Here is a 13432-nt window from a genome sequence, read left to right as displayed (position 1 = left end):
AATGGGATATAGGAAGAGAAATTAAAGTTTCTTTAGAGTTTGTGTGGTAAGTACCTTAGGTAAATGGTTGCATTAAAACCTACACAATAGTAGTTCTTCATTACCTCATATAGTTTAGCTAATCTTTCTTTATAATTTATGTTTTTTAAAAAAACTTAGAAACCATCTCATGTGAAATGACAGAAAAGCTGAATCTACACTGTGTTATACCCAACTAAGCTAAAAACTGGAAAAAAGAATTTGGACATGTCATATCATTTTGTGAGTATCCCCCTGTTTTTTTTTTTTTTTTTTTACCAATCAATGAATGTATTGATTGCTTCATTATTCTTTAGTCACAAATGTACAAATGTACTTGTAATGGTTAATTTTATGTGTCAACTTGTCTGGGCCATGGAGACCAGATATTTAGTCAAAATCATTCTGGATGTTTCTGTGAGGGGGTTTTTGGATGAGATTTACATTTGAATCAGTGAACATTAGGTAAAGCCTATTGCCTGACAATGTGGGTGAGCCTCATCCAATCAGTTGAATAGAACTAAAGACTTTCTTCCCCTGAGCAAGAGGGAATTCTGCAGCAGCCTGCTTTTGGACTTGAACTGCAGCATCAGCTTCTCCCTGGATGGCCATCTTGTCACCCCATGATGCAGATTTCAGATTGGCCAGCCTCCATAATCACATGAGCCAATCCCATTACATATATAAAGGCAGTTCAGGTAAGTGGTTGCATTGAAACCCAGACAATAATGGTTCTTTATCATTAAGCATAGTTTAGCTTGTCTTTCTTTATGTTTTTTTAAAAAAGATACACACACACACACACACACACACGCATTCTATTGGTCTGTTTCTCTGGAGAACCCTGACTAATACAGTACTTACCAGTGAAAAGATGAAAGAAGTTGATGAAGGGTGTGAGAAACTATCTACACTATTTATTTAATACAGGCTATTATAAAATATTATAATTTCTATAATCATAATATATTTCAAAGAATATCAGTTCAGAGCTTTAGCAAATTTTCAAACTCTCTTTTCTGAAACAAAGTGCAGAGGTAATGATTATTACTGGAATTTTGCCACATAGAATTATTCAGCTCCTCTCTCACATAAATATTGATGTGGTGTCTAACAATACAATATGTTACCATATCACACCAAATCAGCCTTAAAGTGTGTTTATTTTTCTGTGAGTTTTATTACATATTTTTGCAGATCATTAAATATTTTTTTCTGTGAATCTGGCATCTTATTAAACTAAATTTTTCCTGAGAGTTTTCATGGAACTGACAGGTTAACAAACTAAAAGTAAATATTATTTGAGACAATAAGAAATGTAGGTTATGGGTGTGAAGTCACAAAGAGTACACATGTTGAATTAAAAGCAATATGTGTTAATTGGAAATAGATTTATAAACTTTCTAATATTTCTGCCTTGGCTAATACAATGATGCTCAGTCCATTTGGACCCAAATAAGGAACATAAATTAACATCTGAAAGACTTAATATTAATCCATATGGTTGATCTATAAATGCTGAGAATTTAAAAATGTATAACTTCTTGTGACCAAAGAATCTTCTTGGTTTACTCTTTTCCTTTTTAAAAAAACTTTAATTAACCTATAAATTAGAGATTTGTTGTGTATGTTTATTTCCCTTTATATTATTAATATACAAGTTAGTATTAACAATAAAATTCACTACTTTTATAAAAATATTCTATGTGTGTCTAGCACAATATGCTACAACTTTATACACTATTATTCTTGCTGAGTGGATTTTCTTATTTGGCCATCATGCACTAATAGAAATCCTTGCAATAAATAGAAATCCTTTCATAAAAGCTTTCTACTTTTCTGGAGTCAGACTGTCTGGTTCTTAGTATCCAATTTGTGACCCATGGAGACATTCAACACCAAAAAAAGAATATTAAGGGTGACAATTTACCACAAAATACATCATGAAAAACAATGACTAAAATGATATCATATTCAAAGACATTTAATGAGAAGCAGAGATCTCAAGCCATTGGGTGCCATCCAGCTATTCCACCATATCTCAGGGAGAGTTTTCACAAACGTTAACTCAGAATGCTTGGCAGAAAACTGGATACAGATGTGAACATTACAGAGAGCTTATGCAGTTTCGGAGTAAAGACTCCAACTGCAAGTTTCGGAGTAAAGACTCCGACTCAGACATAAGACTGTCTTTTGAAACTTGCTGACAAGAAAATTCATAAAGAAAAAAGAACAGTAATAAAGATAAACTTGGGACAAAATATATTTTGGGTTACAAAGAGAGGGACTTTTAATTTAATACTGCCGTAGTGGAAAGACCAAACCATCCTCAATTTAATGCTTATTCTTCTTCATTCAAAGCATTCTTTTCAAATGGGGAAGCCAAGCCATTGTTTTTAACAATAAAAGAGAATGGTAGCCAAAATGGAAATTCCAAAGATAGAGAAGAGATAAACCACAAACACCAGAGCACATCAAAGCATAAAATGTCTACTGGCTACAATTTTCCCATTTTGAACAGCAGACAGTTCCTGAAACTTCTTGGTGAGAAGAGTTGCGTTTATTTGGTCTATCCTCAAGAAAAAAACCAAAAACCAAAAACATAGATTTGCATAAAGAAAGAAAGAACATGAGAGAATGAATAAAGGTAAAATTAAATTTTATTTTTCTTATTCTTAATTAAACAAAAAATAACTCCTTGCTTAAAGAAATAGTAGAAATGTGTTGGAGTTTATAACATGTATAAGTGAAATGAAAAACTGAAATCATAAAGACTAGGACAGAGGAAATGAGAATACTCTTTTATAAAGTACCTGCACTAATTGTGAAGCAGTATTATGTTATTTGAAGACAAACCTATATTAGTTAAAAACATATATTACAGACTTTATACATTGTATTGTAGACTCACTCACCTAAATGTTTAGTAATAAGTATACCAATACGCTCAGAAAGAAGATAAAACAGAATCATATAAAAGGCTCAATTTAAGCAAGAGAAATCAGAAAGAAAGAAAAGATGCAGGAAAAAATAGTAACAAACATGTTAGATATTAATTCAACTGTATCAATAATCTCTAAATATGAAAGGTATAAATACACTAATTAAAGACAGAGATTGTCAGAATGGATTTTTTTTAAAAAGTAGGCCCAATTATACCTTGCTTATTTGGCACCCACTTTAAGTGTAAAGTCTCAGATTGCTTAAAAGTAGACAAATGGAAAAATATTTACCATGCTAACAGTAATTGAATGAAAACTGGAGTTGCTGTATTAATTTCAGGTGAAGCAAATTCAAGAACAAGAAAACTTATGGGAGATTAAGAGGAGTATTGCATAATGATAAATGGGTCAATTTGTCAATTCCCCAAAAAGATATAACAACCCTAAATGTGAATACATCTAATAACAGAATCAAAATATGTGAAGCAAAAACTGATACAACTGCAAGGAGAAAGAGACAAACCCACTATTATAGTTGGACACTTCAGCATCTCTCTTTTAGTAATTCAAGGATCAAGCAGGCAGAAAATCAGAAAAGATCTAGCCTACCTAAACAGCACTATCAATCAAAAAGATCTAATCGACATTTATAGAATATTCCATCTAAGAACAAGAGAATACACATTTTTCTCAAGCACATAGAAAATATTCACTAAGAAAACCCATTCTGGGCTATAAAATACATCTTAAAATATTAAAAGAATAGAAATTATGCAAAATTTGTCCTCACTACATGGAATTAAATTAGAAATCAATAGCAGAAAAATAGATGGAAATTCCAAATACTTGGATATTAAATAATATACTTTTAAATAATACATAAGTCAAAGAAGAATTCTCAAGTGAAATTTAAAAAAACATATTTGAACTTGATGAAACATAAAATAAAAGATCAAACATCATGGGAAATCAGAACTAAGAGAGGTTTAGAGAACTAAATTCATATATTAGTAGAAAAAGTAGAGAGAACTAAAATCAACAGTCAAAGCTTCCACCTTAGAAAGTTACGGAAAGAAGACCATTTTAAGCAGAAGAAAAGAAATCATCATAATAATAAAAGCAGGAATCAATGAGTTTGAAGTCAGGAAATCAATAAGAGAAAATCAATGAACGTAAAAGCTAATTCTTTGAAAAGATAAAATGGATACACCTCTAGTCGTGCAGTCCTATAAAAAAAAGAGAGAAGTCATAAACTGCCAATAACAACAATGAAAGATAATCATCACTACTGATCTCATGGACATTAAAGAGTGATAAAAGAATACTATTAACGACTCTGTGCTCGCCAATATGCTAACGTAGATGAAATACGCCAACTCCCTGAGAGACACAATCAACCAAAACTCACACAGGGAGAAACAGATAATCTCAGTAGACCTATATCTGTTCAAGAAGTTGAACCAATAACTAATAGGCTTACAAAAAAGGAAGCATCAAACTCAGATGGCTTCCCTGGTGAATTCTACCAAACATTTTAAGAAAACAGTAGCAATTCCTCACAATCTCTTCCAAAAAATAAAAGCAAAGTGAACACTTACTAACTCATTCCATGACACCAGCATTACTCTAACACCAAAACAAGATGAAGACATTACCGATAAAGACATTACAAGAATGTCTAATTGCAAACCAATATCTCTCATGAAAATAGATGAAAAAAGTCCTCTGTACAATATTAGCAAACCGATTTCAACACTGGAATAAAAGAATTATACACCACAACCAGGTGGGATTTATTCCTCTTATACAAGGCTGATTCAACAATATACTAACAATAGTCAATCAATGCAATCCACTGCCTGAATAGGATAAAAAAGAAATATCACTCATTAATGATTTAAAAAAACTTCAGACAACTAGAAGTAGAGGGGAATTTCCTCCACTTGAAATAGAACATCTGCAAAGTCTACAGCTAACATCATATATAATGGTGAGACACCAGATGATTTCACTTAAGATCAGAAATAGCACAAGGATGTCATCTGTCTTGCCAGTCCTATTCAACATTTTAATGGAAGGTCTAGCTAGTCTAGCCCTATTCTATTAACATGAGTAAAGTAATAAAAAGTATAGATATTGGAAAGGAAGAAATAAAATTGTCTTTGTTCACAGATAACATGATTGTTTATGCAAAAACTCCCAAAGTGCTGGCAAAAAAAATCTTCTGGAACTAATAAGCAGGTGTTGCAAAATTGTAGGATGCAAGGTTAATATCGAAAGTTGATATCTTTCTTATAAACAAGTAATGAACAACTGGAATCTGAAATTTAAAAATACCGATAACAATAGCACCTAAAACAATGAATATTTAGGTATAAATGTAACAAAATATGTACTGGATCAATATACACAAAACTGGAAAATTCTAATGAAAGAAATTAAAGAAAGTATATAGAAGTGGAGAGATATTCTATTTCATGGATTAGAAGATTCAGTACTGCTAGATATCAATTTTTCCCAGCTTGATTTTCAATCAAAATCACAGCTCAATTTTTGTGGATATTGACAAACTGATTGTAAAGTTTATACAGAGAGGCAAAGACCCAGAATAGCCAACAAAATACTAAAGAAGAACAAAATTAGAAGATTTGCATTATCAATTTCAAGACTTTGTGTACAGCTACAGTAATCAGGACAGCATGGTATTGGAGAAAGAATTGAAAGATTGATCAATGAAACAGCAACAAGAGCTCACAAGTAAACATCACAAATATAAGCAGCTCATCTTTGACAAAAGAGCACAGGCCATTCAATAAAAAGAGGATAATCTTTTTCAACAAATGCTACCAGAGGAATTGGACACCAATATCCAAAATATGGAATAAACCTAGACGGAAATCCTACACCTTTCACAAAAATTATTTTAAAATGAATCATAGATCTAAGTTTAAAATGCAAAGGTATAAAACTCTTGGTAGAAAACATATTACAAAATCTAGATGATGTTGGGTTTGGTGATGAGTTTTTATCTTTTTTCTTTCGATTTTATTGTGATTGACATATAATACTGTATAAGTTTAAGGTGTACAGCATATTGACTTGACTTACATATATTGTGAGATGATTACCACAATAAATTTAGTTAACCTCCATCACCACAAATAGATATGAAAAAATGCTTTTTTATTTGTGATGAGAATTTCTAGGATCTATTATTTTAACAATTTTCAAATATAACATACAGAAGTGTTAACTATATTCATCATATTGTACGTATTTCCCCAGTACCTATTTATCTTACAACTGGAAGTTTATATCTTTCAACTACCTTTATCCCGTTCCCTATGGTGATGAGTTATTAGAGGCAACACCAAAAGTGCAATCTATATGGAAGAAAAAATTAAGTTGGATATCATTAAAATTACAAAAATATTCTGTGAAAGACACTGTAATTAGAATCAAAAGTCAAGCCACAGACTAGTAAAACATATTTTCCAAAAACATATTTGATAAAAGTCTTAGATTCAACATATGCAAAGAACTTTTAAAATTCAACAATAAGAAAACAGCAACCCAATAAAAATATAAGGCAAAAGAGCAGGTCAGAGAATTCACCAAAGAATATATACAGATGGAAAATAAAGATATAAAAAGACACTCCACATCATATGTTATTAAGAAATTGTTATTGGGAATTAAAACAATAATGAAATACCACTACACAACCATTACAATGATTTAAATCGAAAAAATGAAATTGATATACCAATTTCTGGCAAGGATGTAGAGCAGCAGGAATTCTCATTCATTGTTAGAAGGAGTGCAAAATGCAAGACTTTGCAAGATAGTTTAACAGTTTCTTACAAAGCTAAACCTAATCTTGCCATATGATCCTGCAGTCAGGATCTTAGGTGTTTACCCCACTGATTTCAAAAGTTATGTCCTCACACACAAAAATCTGCTCATAAATATTTATAGCAGCTCTATTCATAATCACCAAAGACTAGAACCCACCAAGATGTCCATTAATAGATGAATAGATAAACAATCTGTGGTACAAACATATAATGGAATATTATTGAGCAATAAAAAGGGAGTTAATATAAAGACACAAAAAGACAAGCATCAACTGTAAACACATATTGCTAAGTGAAAGATGCCAATCTGAAAAGGCTATGTATGGTAAGATTTGGTTATGCAATATCCTGGAAAAGTCAAAACTATGGAGACCAATGGTTCCCAGGGATTTGTGGTTGCAGGGTAAATTTGAACAGTGAAGCACAGAGGATGTTTTAGGGTGTTGGATCAATTCTGTATGGTATTGTATTTGTGGATACATGACATTAGCCGTTTAGCAAAACCAACAGAACTTTACAGCACAAAGAGTAAACCTTAATGTATACAAATCTGAAAAACAATTTAGGAGGCTGAGGGAATCCCAGGAAGAAATGTAAAATGTGACAAAGCAATCTAACTATGTTGAAAATGGCTGAACCTCACTGAAGGGGTCAGGGGAACGTGTCTACCTAAGGAACTTTGGAAATGAATAGTATATGTAAAACTAAAGACAAAGAAACTGTAAATAAGCCCTGTATTCTAGTTGATAACTGTGTGTCTCATGAGGTTATGGGTTAACACTTCTGGTATTGCTACAATTGTGATATTACAGAGAAGCAAAAGGAAGAAGTTAGTATAACCCATGTAGAAATGGAATAGCGTTGAAGACCACAGTATGAACTCATGCTTAAGTTCACTCCAGATGTATAAATACTGAAATGTTTATGGATTTGCTTATATACATGGGTTAGTATTCACACATATATCTCCTTACTGTCAGGTGAGAGGGTTTAGAAGCAATGACACCCTCATAGCAACAAGCACACCTAGCACATGGACTTTGGTTTCTAATTCCATTCTTCAGTAAAATTAACTGTGGCTCCCTGGAGAAATGGCTAATTCAAGGACTGGGCAAGAAATACACAAGATGTGCCTAGAGTACCAGAAAATAAGAAAATATTAAAAACAAATTTAAAAACTGCACACAATGATGAGGGGATGTCAAAGATATACAGAATTCAGTGGAGAAGGCCCCCGACAGCCAAAGCAGAAAGAATTTGATCAACTAAATCAGTAAAGTAGAATTGAATTATAACCTGTGCATAAAATAAATACCCATGATTCCACCCTCCTATAAATACATGATTAAATAAATAAATAAATGGGAGAGAAGAGATACATCTCTCACACAACAGAATTCCACATAAACATGTAGATAATCTGCCTTATGGAGGGAGAACATAACTCCCCACTTGGAAATTGTGGACTGCACACAGCGACTTCCTTTGAAAGAGCACATTATGAAAACAGAGAAAGAATAAAAAGCAATTTTACGGTGGAGAAACCTGAAAAAACTACTTCAGCCAGGTGACCAAGATGATAAATCGTGTTGACGGTATGTACCCTTGATATGAGATAAAGAAAATGACACTTTTCCTTTGTGACCTTCCTCCCCAAAATTCATAGCCTCAGAGTAATCATGAGAAAAACATTAGAAAAATCCCAAAGCAGGGACGTTCTACAAAATACCTAACCAGTACTCCTAAAAATGTCAGTTATTAAAAACAGGGAAAGCCTGAGAAACTATCAGAGACAAGAGAAGCTTACAGAGACCTGACGACTAAATGTCATGTTGTCTGCTCGATGGGCCGCTGTCAAAGAGATGGCTGTTAGATAAAAGCTAAGGAAATCTGAATACATAGACTTCATCTAGTGATAATGCATTAATATTCATTGTTGTCACAAATCTATCATACTAATACAAGATATTAATAATAGGGTAGGGGCCGGCCCGGTGGCACAGTGGTTAAGTTCGCACGTTCCGCTTCTCCGCAGCCTGGGGTTCACTGGTTCGGATCCCGGGCGTGGACATGGCACCCCTTGGCAAAAGCCATACTGTGGCAGGCGTCCCACGTATAAAGTAGAGGAAGGTGGGCATGGATATTAGCTCAGGGCCAGTCTTCCCGAGCAAAAAGAGGAGGACTGGCAGCAGATGTTAGCTCAGGGCTAATCTTCCTTAAAAAAAAAAAAAAGAAAAGGAATTAGAAAGTCACTAAATTATACATGTAAATATTAGCCCATTCAATTTCCAGCTATTCGAAATGAACTTTTTGATGGTGTTAACAATTTAGTTAAATGAAACTGTTTCCCCTCTTGTTCTGTGTGCCCAATAAACTATGTAAGCTCTGTGCAAACACGAGGCTCAGGAAGAAGACAGGACCCAGAGCGATCACCTGGCCTCTTGCAGCCAGGTGGAAGTCAGGAGGCAGCTAAATAATACAGGCCTCTTAAAGGGTGGCACTTTTACGAATAATTATTTGGGTTTGGAATGATCGATGATTTAAGGAATTCAAAATATAATCTGTATAGTTCAATTAAAGATGGCTAAATGAGGCATTTTTAATTTAGCGTGAAAACAAATATAAATTGATAGGACTTTAATATTCTGGGTAGGACTACAAAAATCCAGCAACAGAAGATGACAGGAGAGAGGGATGCTGAAAACTATGTCTCTTCAAAGGCAGGAGAGTAATTCTGTCTTACTCAGGGGCTATGTGGAAATGGAGCCAGGGTGGACCCATAACACAAGCATGTTTGCAGAAGACACTAGATTCCTATTCATTCACCTGACTCTGTGAAGGAGAGATGCTCAATAATAGTCATCTCTGTTTTGGATGTGCAGCCAGGCCTAAATCAGAGACAAATCTGAGACTTGAGACAGGAGTGTAACAGGGAAATGTAATTTTAGTTCCACCTGTGCTGTTGTCTTCTTGCCAGTGCTGTTTATAGAAAATTAAACAGTTTAGTCTTCAAAAACTATGAACTTCAAAAGATCAGAGTAAGACATTCACAGTGAAAGCATAGAGTTAACATTTACCAGGTAGATGAAAGAAAGAATTTTCTTTAGCGAAAGTCTACCTAAGTAAGCTAAAAGTTAATCAACATATTTTAATGAAAATAATAAAATAGAAAGAGATCCCAGACATCTAATTTCCTCTGTAAACTACAGAATTGCTTAATGAAAATTTTCCTGCACAATTGAACTCAGCTGGCTTTCGTGCCTAACTACCACTTTGCATACCAGAAACCTAGTCCTCTTGGCTTCAACTGCTGCTGATTCTCCTGTACGTGCTGTGCTACCCGGCCACACACTCCCGGCCTTGGAATAACCTCTGGAGATGCGCAACTCCCACCCTCTTAACAATAAGCCATAAGTGACTGCCCCTTACCTGGGCAAACAATTTTGTTTTCTGATCTCCATCATTCTCTGTACAATCTGGTTAAACCAGCTTTATGTTTAACATGTCCTAGAAAAATCCTAAAATGGTCTTCCCATAATTTTATCGTACACTGTATCAAAGTAATGCACTTGTTCATTTACTAAGTTTTCTAAACTCTGGCATTCTCACTTCTTTTTATTATTGTGACTGCTAAAGATTTTAATAGACTTAACAAGCATCACACACATATGTATGTACATAAAGTTGATCAGCATCTTTTTTGAGCAGCCCTATTAAATCACTTGGTAGTCAATACCACAGTCCCACATGAACACTTCGATTTGCAGTGCATGAAAATTAGTTTAATATATGTTAAACTCATTCTCTTTGACAGTTATTGATAATTTCTGTTCCATGATAGTATCATCATGATATATGTCATGCAATTGACATTTTCTGATTTGTACAACAATTACTAAAATTGTATGAAAAGCATGTGATAAATACCTACTCTAATTCATGTTATTAGAGAGGAAGAAAAAAACTTTATAATTAAGGAAAAGAGCATTGAAGTCAAATACAGATTTCTTACTTGTGTGAACTTTGGTCTATTATTTAATTTATACATGAAAAAATAATGCACATCTCAGAGCTGTTGTGAGAATTTACAATATACATACCTTTAAAAATATGTGTTTATAAAATGCACAGGACACTGCTTGGAATATAATAAGGGCTTGATAAACTGAGGCTATAACAAAAAATCTGCACATTCTTCTTTAAGTTATCCTTCGGTGACATGAAAACACGTGTCGCAATGAAATCAGTTTCCCAGGGAGAACATCCAAAGGCAACTGTGTTTTTAAAAGCCAATTACCATATTAATATCATTAGAAACACTGGATTATTATGTCAATCACCCTTGCCCTAAAAAGATATGCCATTAATTGTTTACAAAGTCTATATAAAATAGAACTGATATGTGAAAATGGGACCAAAGACTGTCTTATTCTCCCCTATTTAGTTTTTCATTTGCACCAAATATGTTTGCTAGAAGGCCAAAAGGGTAAGTTGTACTCTAGATTCAAGTTACTGGTAAACTACATGCCTGGAATTTTAGAAATATTAAACCACCTCTGCTATCCACATTTTTCAAAAGAATAAAAACAGATGAATAATGTAAAATTGGCTTCCCGTATAACATTGGAAAAAGCAGATATATTGTATCCGTTTAAAGACGTATATTTATGGCCTTCATGCTCTGCTGTAGCTGTGCAGTGTGAAGCTGTTAGCTTTCACTCTCATTTGAGAGATAACAGCTGGCAGATCTGGCAGACTTTAAGCTGTCAATCATTTAGAGAGCTGCATTTGTCTCGATTAAATAAGCACCAGTTATTAAAGCTAGGCCTTGACATCCAGGAGAGCCTGTGGTTACGTTTAGACAGCAAGTGAGGTCTGTCTGCACAGAATGACGCATCAGTCCTGCATGCCTCTGTTACAGACAGAGGCCTGGGAAAGGGTTCTGGGCACAACTGGCCTGCCTTCCCTCAGTAGTAGCACTCTAGGAGCAATTTTCAACCCGAAAATTTTAAAAAAGTATGATTTACATATTAAGAGAATTTGTTTTTTTCAAAGTGAAACATAATGTCAAATTCAACTGGAAACTATATTCCAAGTGACTGAATAAGGTTGTTGTCACTACTTTTTGGCCAAAGGAATTCTATTGACTGATGGATGTTTGCAAATGGCACTTGAGAAGGGTACTGGAGGTACCATAGGAGAAGATATAAATGTCACTAAACAGGAGAACTGTGCATTTAAAAGCCTTTCGGGTTAGAATGCTGTGATTGTACTGTAGCTGAAAACTGGACACAGGATATCCAATTCCATGAGAAAGGATAATACTGTTAGTATGAAATATGATAACATATTCTCTGTAATGTTTTGTCTAGTTAAAACAAAGGTTGCCACCAAAATAAGATAGATAATCTATTCTAACTGAAAAATTTCCACTTGTCTAAATTAATTTATATGTTTGTCTATTGGGCATTACATCTTACATGATGGATTTCTAAATGATGTGCTGTTGCAAAAACTGAATGTGTTCTCCGTTTCTAGCTATTGCTCAGTAGCGATAGCTTGAATCATAATCTTCTACGGAAAATAAATCATAAATTGTAATAGCATGGTGGTTATTCATATGAAATTTCCAAAGGTCATTTTAAGAAGTATGGAAAGTTATGTATCTGTCTTATCAAAGTACAATAGGGAAGACAATTTAGAAAGGAAGAAGAAAGTTGAGAGTTTGCTTCTCTGTGATTCTTTCTTCTTATTTCTTAGTTAGAAGTGGGGTCAACTATCACAAGGGCTGTTTTCATTATTCGAAGTGCCCCCAATGGGAAATAAATAGAGGCAATGGGGCATCCAATGCAACAGTTTTGATGAACACTAATTGGTGAATTTAGCTGCTAACGTCTTTATGCACACTACTCACTGTCTTTGAGAATTGTGGAGCTAAATGTTTCATAACGTTGAATCACGTCATCAAATTATGCTGCCTCTCTGCAGCTTTCTGTTCCTCTGCAAAGCTGGTTTATCCCATTATGTAGATACGAGCAACACAGAATGTAAAACGTGTTATCAATGTTTAAATAGGGATATTTTCAACAATTTTGTTTACTCTTTTTAAGCTAGGAGTGCTTAGATGAAAATGTATTTATTTTGCAGATAATTGAATTCAAATTATTTAAGGTAAAACATGTTTGTTTCCCAAACTAACTCAGTAATTGGCATAACTTTTTTGTTTTACATGAAACACAAGTCAGAATCTAAAGTCTTCCATAATAATACACTGATAAACTTACATCTCACATTTCCGACTTCATTATGTCTTGAGGTCTAAACTAAGTCCAAGTTTCAGTTACAATTTCACATAAACTTGTGTATGTAAATCCAGAACATTAAAGTTTTGGGAACAACTTATGAAATTACATTATATTTGCTCATACTTTTTAAAACATATATTGAAAGAGAGTCATATGTAATAAAGCCATACTTTTAAAACTATGAATTGGGCATTAAAGATTAGTTTAAGTTGGATATTCAAGTACATTCACATAGTATTTATTTGAATGAATTAAATGTATGGTGAATCTTTCAATTTTTACATGTTCTAAACAAAATGTTTTTAGTATA

Source organism: Equus asinus, chromosome 3, assembly GCF_041296235.1.
Source record: "Equus asinus isolate D_3611 breed Donkey chromosome 3, EquAss-T2T_v2, whole genome shotgun sequence".
In the NCBI taxonomy this organism is placed as follows: Eukaryota; Metazoa; Chordata; class Mammalia; order Perissodactyla; family Equidae; genus Equus; species Equus asinus.
Note: the sequence above shows the minus strand (reverse complement) of the source record.